Source organism: Oryzias latipes, chromosome 2, assembly GCF_053564925.1.
Source record: "Oryzias latipes strain Hd-rR chromosome 2, Olatipes_Hd-rR_3.1".
NCBI lineage: Eukaryota > Metazoa > Chordata > Actinopteri > Beloniformes > Adrianichthyidae > Oryzias > Oryzias latipes.
This window is the reverse complement of record NC_136238.1, coordinates 16,440,751-16,446,861: the sequence shown is the minus strand read 5'-3', so window position 1 is coordinate 16,446,861 and position 6,111 is coordinate 16,440,751. Positions and strand designations below refer to the sequence as shown.

General features: G+C 36.4%; 1 long non-coding RNA gene across 1 annotated transcript; it reads right to left on the bottom strand.

The window, feature by feature from the left end:
• Positions 1 to 3,192: 3,192 nt before the first annotated feature.
• LOC144990201 (uncharacterized) lies at positions 3,193 to 5,621 on the bottom strand. The gene is made up of 2 exons (XR_013654216.1): positions 3,650 to 5,621; positions 3,193 to 3,550 (listed from the first exon to the last, which is right to left on the bottom strand). It is a non-coding gene; the product is annotated as an uncharacterized LOC144990201 (long non-coding RNA).
• Between the last annotated feature and the right edge of the window lie 490 nt (positions 5,622 to 6,111).

Here is a 6,111-nt window from a genome sequence, read left to right as displayed (position 1 = left end):
CTACTATCAGATTTTTCATATTTTTATATATATATATATATATATATATATATATATATATATATATATATATATATATATTTTTTTTTATTTATTTTTTTTTTTTAAATTATTATCTTTATTTTTCTGACGTCTTTCATGTTCTGTGGGATGGGGTGGGAGTGGGGTTCAGCTATGTGTTTGTCTTGTTTACAAAAAAAAAAAAGAGAGCATTGTTTGTATAGTGCCTGACATGTGACCTTGTTTTTGTACATGTTCTGTTCTTTTGTTGCTCAATACAAAAAAATAAATAAATAAATAAAATAAAAGTTTTTGCTACCATATTAATGAGAATAAACTAGGAGACATCTTTGTTGCTGATAAATTAATGTTCTTTCCACTGATTTTACAAAATGATGCAATAAGCAAACTAAAATTTGGAGGATTCTTTCAAATTTTGATCAACTTTAGACCTAAAAATTAAACATTGATCTTGCCTTATTCAGATACACTCCTAAGGGGGAGGCCCTATGCCAGTTCCCAGCTCGGATAAAATACAGGGCTATGTCAGGGCATTCAGTGTAAAACTCTCTGCCTAACTACCTGTGCAAATCAGTGAAAGCTGATTCCCTGTGGCAACCTCTGACGGGATATGCTGAAAGATGAACAACAGCATCTGTACGAGTTATCCTGACTTATGGAAGGTAGACGGGTGCGGTCGCATCCCTAGGTCAGCGCAAGTGTGTCTTGCAGCTACCCTGAGGTTCATGTGGCTACCTTAAGAGACAGCACAAGAATGAAGCGTACGACTGTTGTGCGAGAGGTAAGTTTATTGTGAAGTATTTGTAGGGATAATGTAGGTTGTACGCACTTATGATGAACAGGTGACGCTGTTGTCTGGTGCTCTTGCGCCACACTTGCGTCGTTGGTAAGGTGCATGTACTGGCTCCTTGCAGGGGTGTGCCCATGATACGTATGTCCCCGTAGGATGGCAAAACAACTACACTCTGTCTAATTTCCTGATTACTGACAGACTGGCTACATTCATGGAGTATGCAACGGGTGCGCAAGGAGTGCACACTTATCACTTGAACATCATTAGTGCGCAGGGTTTGGGGGGTTAAAAAAAATCAGTATGCCATGCCTGCGTCTTACCCTTACTTACCCTTACGTATTGGTTTGTTCAAAAATGCTTTTAGCTGACTGGTTTCATTATTATATTTAGTCTACGTTTATTTTCTTCTATTTAGTTTTGTTTTACACCATATTTAATTGATTGTTTCTCTTTTTATTGTATTGTACTGTATTGTTTTTATTGTTCAGCGCTTTGTGATTTCATCTGTGCACAGATGGCTATGACTAACCGCTGACGCGCGTGACTCTCTGTTACCCTTTGACAGTCTCTCTTTGTGAGCGGTCCTGCCTAAACGCACAACACCGGCACTGAAACTTCGTCACCGACTACCGGTGAAACGGTCAAGCCCGTGAAGGGGGCAACAACTTCAGAAAATGAAGCACCGAGGCCAAATATTTTTGTCCCGATAAAAAAATATTATGCTTTTGAATTACACATAATGTACACACGAATGTATTTGTTTTCAAATTATATTATTTTTCTCCACACATCTAAAATTACATTACGTAAAAAAATTGGTACTTACCACTTGTTGCAGCTCTGTTTTGCCGCTTTCTGCCTGTCTTCTTCCTACAATTCTTAGTGCCAAAAGCGGGAAAATTGTGGGATTGACTGTATAATGTTGGTGTTACATGAAACAATTGAGTTCACTCAACACATTCAAAACATGTTGGTGTTTTTCTCAGTAAATTAGGTAGGTTTAACAAAATACTATTACGTTGGATACAAAACATAAAAGTTACATAATGCTATTGCATCCATTCTACAATCAACGTTTTGACTTTTTATCAGTGTGAAAGGCGCTTTTTAACTAGAATGTACTTACTTACTTATTTACGTACTTAAGTGTTCGCCAAAACCTGTCGCCCACAGTAAAGCCGTACAAAAGAATATGCGTGTAGTACTCTACACTTTTACAAATTTGTTCGGGCCACCCGCGTGCCCCGTACAGGTTTGCCCGTGTTATCCGCAGACAGGCACCTATACGGGCAGTTATGATTAGATGTACTCGGACCAATCACTATTAACTGGCATCATCTAGTTCCAACATGGGGATGTCTGTCTTGCGAAAAAAATGGGGACTGAATTGACTGCATTTGGTAGAAGCCACAAAGAAGCTATTTTCTACGTGTGACATCACATTCACTCAGTCTAGCTTTGAAATGCTGTCAATAATTCTAAAAAAAAACCAACAACACTACAACAATTGTGGTTTAGTGTTTATGGGAAATGTAGTAATTGGGCTCTAAGCAAAAGTTGCCTGATACAACTAGTGGAAATACTACAAAAATAGTGTTTTTATTCATCATGGGACTAGAAATCTTCTTTCTACGTGTCAAATCAAATTTTTATTTAACTCTTTGATGGTGTTGATGTTAAGATTATGTTTTTTTACTTGTTACAATCAAAGTCAGGAGTTAGCAGAGTCACAGTAATGTTTGTTATAGTGTAATTTTTTTGTTTTTTTATTACGTGTTGCAAAAAAGGGTTGGGACTAACAGGATTTGGTATTACGCTAATATGGTTAGCATTGTGGGTTTTAAAAACAAGTTCTAGAATTACTGTGAATGTTGTCAATAAAGTCTGATTGGCTGAATATATATATTTGAAAATATATAAGTTTGAAAATAGATCATTAATTGATGGTGCACCTAAAAATCTGGTGCGCTTTATAGTCTTTACGACGGAGTATTAGGGCCACCAAAAAAAAAAAAAAATTAGTGCAACCAAAAAAAAAAAAGTAAAATTACGAGATTTTATCTCGTAAATTTAGGAGATAAAAACTCGTAAATTTACGACTTTTTATCTCATAAATTTACGACTTAAAATCTCATAAATTTACGAGAAAAAAGTCGTAGATTAAGGAAAAAACACCGAAGTTGTCCGTTTATCGGAACCTAGCTTGAAGATGAAGTATGTGGAGCCTTTTGTGAATCTTCATTTCCGGATTATTATAGGTGTAAAACAAAGAGATTCTGGCGACTCAAAATCAGATTAGTTTCCGTGTAGCAGTCTTTCCGGGGTTCAGTGTCAGTAAAGCGGAGTTTAATATGTAAAATAAGGAGCTCAGAGACACGTTTGGGTGTAGACAATCGCTGCAGCCTTTATTCTCCTTTTCATTCACATATCCTGAAGTTCATTTGTCTCATTACGTCATGAACCTGTCATCCCAACACCAATGCGGAAGTAAACAGTCTTACAAACGCCCCCTCCTGCAGATGAAATGTCCCGTTTCAGCATAAAACAATAAAGAGGAATGAAAATAGTGTTTTATATTGGCTTTGGAACGTTGAAAATGCCAAAAAAAAAGTGCTCCTCCTTTTGTGTGACGGAAGCGTCACACAGACGTAGAGTCTTGTCTTTGGTGGAGGAAGAAAGGATTCAAGCAAACAGCTGCAGGGATACCGACGACGGCTTCATCGGGCTGCAGAGATCCTGCAAACCAACCATCAATAAATAAAACTTTAATGAATCGGAAATCAAACAAATGACCTTCCAGACATTTGGAACGTTATCAATAAACATTCAGCTCACCTGTTCAACAAAGTTTAGTCGGTCTTCTCTGCGGCTGCACGGCGTTCACCTGCTGCTCTGCATGCTCACTTCCACTGTAATCTCCTAAAATTACGAGTTTTTTTCTCCTAAATTTACGAGTTTTTATCTCCTAAATTTACGAGTTTTTATCTCCTAAATTTACGAGATAAAATCTCGTAATTTTACTTTTTTTTTTTTTGGTGGTGGCTCTATTTTTTTTTTTGTGGCCCTAATACTCCGTCGTAAGTCTTTGAATTACAATAACTAGAAAAAATGCGTACACAGAAAGATTTGACGAATTATGGGATAAATTAGTTATAGAACACACAACGGGTTGGTTGGATTGCCAATATCGCCGCTGACCCTTTTTGCCCGTTCTAAACAATGTAAAAGCTAAATGCTACTTTAAAAATTCTTACTAGTAAAAAACTCAAATAATTATTTGTTTAAATGTGGGATAAACATGAGAAGCCATGACCTTGTTAGAAAATTTGAGGGAAAAAAAAACACCATAACACTAAAACCATCTTGGAGCTGCCCCAGGCCGTCTGTTTACCTCTCTGATAGTAATGAAATTCACTCACAGTTGTCGTCTGACAGGAAAATTCTTCAGAATGTATGCCAGCACACACATTAGCATTTGACACTGCGTGTCCACAGGTGAAAAGGTTCTAAATTGCAACCTGTCTCTAAAGCAAATAAACAAAAAACAACCATGATGTGACATTATCCGATGTTAACCACAAGCTAAAACAGACGGAGGATGCATGGAAAGAATGCAGCAGCCACAAAAAGGTACAAAAGCTGTTGCTTCATGGATCCTAAAACCATTCCTGCTGCTCTATAAAGACATGCAAGAAATATTCCACCCAAAGACAAAGTGGTTTTAAACCAAAAGCGATCAGAAAATGTTGATTTTTTTTTCTTTTTTTTGTTTTTCTTTTTCTGAAAGAGCAATAAAACTTGTAGTTCCAGGTCAACTCTGGAAATATGACAGACTAGATGTTTTTTTCATTAAAACATGACAGCAGGAACAGGAGGTTAGCCTCTATCCTTTGTTCCAATTTGTAAGCGATGCAAATGTAGACACAGGAAGCATGTGAATGCAAAAAAGTTAAAAAAAAAAAAACATAATCCTCTTCTAAAACTTCAACTTCAGGATGGTGAGGTCAAAGCCTGTCACCAAAAGAGTAAAAATGCTGAGGTTTTCTCTGTTCCACTCCAAATATGTTCAACGTTTTCAAACAGTCAACAACCTAGAAAAAAAAAAAAAAAAAGAGTCAATTAAAGACCACTCTCATGAAAATTATGTTTTTATTGTTTTTGACATGTTTTTGTGCCATTTTCCTGATGATGGAGGATAGATGTTGAAAAATCAAGCTTAAGATTGCATTCTGAGTTTTTTTGTTAATACTGCTGTGAATCAGGAACGGATGAAAAAATACATTTTAAAGAAGAGCTAATATTTTGAAGCAGAAAATGCAATGGGTGGGCAATACGCTCCCTGCTCTGCTCCATTCTGATGCATCCACTTGAAGACAACTAGATCCATGTACGTCTATATTTTCTTCGTCTGAGCTGACGTCTGGCTCAAAATAGTACAGCTGGATAGTTCTGTCATTGTTCACCATTTTTGTTGCAAATACTAAACTAAACTAAACTATGGGCGTTATATCCAATGTTTGTTTGAGTTAAGAACATTTAATAGCATTTAGAACAGCTAAGGGGTGTGAGGGGCTGTAAGCGTGTAAACAGAGAACTCCTAGCGGGGTTGCTCCACGTCACTAGGCAACAAGCAGGTTTTAAATGAACTACTAGGAGCTAGCTAGGAGCTATGTCCGGTGAATCGTATTGCAAAGCAGCAAGCCTAAGTATCATAAATCTTCTGATATTTTTCTAATATTCCTTGAAACAGTAATAAATTGATCATTCTTTTTTTTCTTTTTCTTGAACGAATGTGGGTCACAGAGACACGGAAGTTACCCCTTAAAGGGGCTTTTGCGGCCGGACGGAGAGCATATCCGTGTTTATGAATGACTTATGACGTGAATAATTATTTCGTTTGCATGAATTAATTATTTCGTTTGCACGAATTAATTATTTCGAGGGAACGAAATAGTGTTTCAAGGGAACGTAATATTATCTTGTGGGAACGTAATATTATTTCGTGCGAACAAGATATTAATTTGTGAGAACAAGATATTAACCTGTGAGAACAAAATATATTTTAATCTTTCAATGTCAGGACACGGGCTACGTAATATCCAACGTCTGTTGAAGAACATTTAATAGCATTTAAACCAGCTAAATAAACTGAGTTAAAACCACTGCATTAGCTGATGAACAAAAGAAATAATTAAAACCTTGACAATGTTAACTAAAGTTAAATTTAAAATATTGAATGATCTTAAAAGTAGTAGTTAGCAATTTTAACTCGAAGAGAAATGTAGGCTACACTGGTG